This window comes from Ambystoma mexicanum, chromosome 2q (assembly GCF_040938575.1).
Source record: "Ambystoma mexicanum isolate Mex_15411 chromosome 2q, UKY_AmexF1_1, whole genome shotgun sequence".
NCBI classification, from domain to species: domain Eukaryota; kingdom Metazoa; phylum Chordata; class Amphibia; order Caudata; family Ambystomatidae; genus Ambystoma; species Ambystoma mexicanum.
The window spans coordinates 694,355,901-694,358,400 of NC_090924.1; the positions used below are offsets into that span (position 1 = coordinate 694,355,901).

The window sequence follows — 2,500 nt, forward strand, 5'->3', positions numbered from 1 at the left end:
AAGGTACCGTGTTCCGCCTGGCTTCCCTTGCCACCGACTGTACGAGGTAGTTTTAGCCCTCGGCTTTCGATCCTGGGATTGCCTGGGACACTTTGGCTAAACTTTCTGAGCCTCTCTAACTCTTTTCCGAACTCTTTTGCAAGACTCTGAATCCCTACCAACTGTGTGATCTTGGGCACGTTTTCGCTCTGTCTGCTCTAAAAGTGGGCCCTGCTTAGTGACTTTTGCTCACCTGTGACTTTGTGCTTCGTTGAGCTTACCAAAAGCGTTCTTGACCTTAGAGTGGTGTGGTTATCCTAATTCCACTCTTTTTCCCTCCCTTCTTTAACCTACTAGAGTGTCATCTAACGTTAAGCGCTCACCTCTGTTTTAATTATGTGGTGTTAACCTAGAGTTGTCTAGATAGGAATAAGGATTGGGACTGCTTTCCATATAACTGTGTTTGGAGTGTTTTATTATATTTTGCTAGAGTGTTTTCAATTTGTGTGTTCAAAAAAATTAAATAACTATATACTTTTGAAACCAAGCTCTGGTCAGTGTTTGCTTGTGCTATTGTGCCTGAGTACATATTGTGTATACTTTGCATACTGCCTAACTCTTCTTGAGGGAAGTCTGACTGCTCAGCCACAGCTACCAGGTAAATCTGGGTGGTGCGGACTGCTACCAAGTGGGTTTACTGCTATACCTGTAGTCTTAAATCTTTTGCAGTGTTGCCCAAGGGAACTGCACAGGTTTCTGCCTAACACTGGCCCACGGCTGCAAAACCTGCATTTTCTAGTGGCTGGCTTGGTGGCATATGTCACTGAGCCCAGTCTACTCAGGAAGTGAAAAAAGTCCCCTTCACAGTTGGAGAAAGTGCTCTCCTGCCACCTGTCGGTCGTTGAAGGCACCACACCTCAGCAAAATAAAAATAAAAAAACAGACATGCTGAGTTCGGGGGATGTAAAGGTATTTACATAGCAAGAACAGAGAGGCTGTTGGGAGATGACAGAATCCATGCTGCCCCAGAGTTCTCTTCTGAAATTCGCAGGAATCCAGAGGTTGGAGCGGGCTGAGGGAGTGCGCGTTCTTGCCTCTGTCGGCTTTCAAGACACATCCTCCTGCTGGGAAGCTGCCCACCCTGAGCAGCACAGGTTTGCGCTCTAGGCCGGTCGGCCACATATATCTCGCCTGATCGAGCCCGATCGAGCGGCAGCAGATGGCCTTTGGCCAGCGAAGGCTGCCGCTCTTCTTCTTGTTTCTCTGCTTGAGAGGCAGCTCAGTCCTCTGCGCTTACCCCAGGGGCAGGCCACGTGACACGCAGGGGTCAGGCCGTGGAGAGACTGGGGCATGGCGCCAAGTGAGGTAAGCAGACCGCCCCCCTCCCCCTCACTGCTCTCTGCATGCGGTGGCTCGTTGGTCTAGGGGTATGATTCTCGCTTAGGGTGCGAGAATCCCGGACGAGCCCTTTTTTTTGGAGCTCCGAAAACAAAAAACACAGAGTCCCCAATTCCCCCCCAAAAATAGTTTGTGCGTGACCGTATCTGGTTCGATGCCCGTCGCCAATGGTTGGCTGCTTTTAAGCCCATGGCCCAAGAGGCAGTGTTGGAAATTCCCCCTCCTTTGTAATGATGCGCTGGCGGCGAGCTGATGTATAAAGGTTTGGACATGCCTTCTGGGTGGGGACTGCCATGGCTCGCGCCACTGTTGCATCCAGCTTGGTGTTTTGTATGTGTCTGCAGCCTGTGTGTGAGGTGCTGTGAGTGCTGCCATGTAGGTCCGGCGCAGGCTTGCGCCAAACTTTCACGTTGGTGTGTGCCACCTGGCAGGTACCAGCGGGCCCCATGAGACATCAGTGCCACAAAGCCTTTCAACTGAAAGCTGTCCCAGCACACTAGAGCGCAGCCTACCAGAGCTGTTTCTGTAGTGTAGTGGTTATCACATTCGCCTAACACGCGAAAGGTCCCCGGTTCGAGACCGGGCAGAAACATGGTGCTGGTTTCTTTTTATTTCCACAATGTCAATCGGACACATTTGACCGCATGCAGGTTTCGACAGGTATGGACAGGCCGGCACTACGCCATGAGTGATCTGAGGCCAGACCTTATTTGCACCCTGCAAACTGTCCACTGGCTCCATCAGTGGGCGTTTCCTGCTATCCCTGGGTCCTTAAGTGAGTGTTTGGGTACTTTTGATGCAGAGATCGGGGCATGAAAACCGGCGCTGGCACCTGGCGACATTGGGTACTGAAGAATCTTTCCCAATCCTGCCCATAGCTGTCAGGGTGGCCGAGTGGTCTAAGGCGCCAGACTCAAGAGGCGCAGCTCTTCCCTGCATCTGGGTGTTCTGGTCTCCGATTGGAGGCGTGGGTTCAAATCCCACTCCTGACAAGCCGGGCTCATTTTTTTGAGCACATTTTAGAGTGTAAGGCTTGCGGAAAACCTCTTGGGGGCCCCCGAATGCAGCGCCCGGCAAGCCTCCCTGTTCTCTTCTGCTGCCTTGCAACTGGAGCTGTCTGTCA

The 2,500-nt window shown here is 51.8% G+C and overlaps 2 non-coding genes across 2 annotated transcripts; both read left to right on the forward strand.

Moving 5' to 3' along the window:
- The first annotated feature begins 1,896 nt into the window (after positions 1 to 1,896).
- TRNAV-AAC (transfer RNA valine (anticodon AAC)) lies at positions 1,897 to 1,969 on the forward strand. The gene has a single exon. It is a non-coding gene; the product is annotated as a tRNA-Val (tRNA).
- A 288-nt stretch (positions 1,970 to 2,257) lies between these two features.
- On the forward strand, positions 2,258 to 2,369 carry TRNAL-CAA (transfer RNA leucine (anticodon CAA)). The gene is made up of 2 exons: positions 2,258 to 2,295; positions 2,324 to 2,369. It is a non-coding gene; the product is annotated as a tRNA-Leu (tRNA).
- Positions 2,370 to 2,500: the final 131 nt, after the last annotated feature.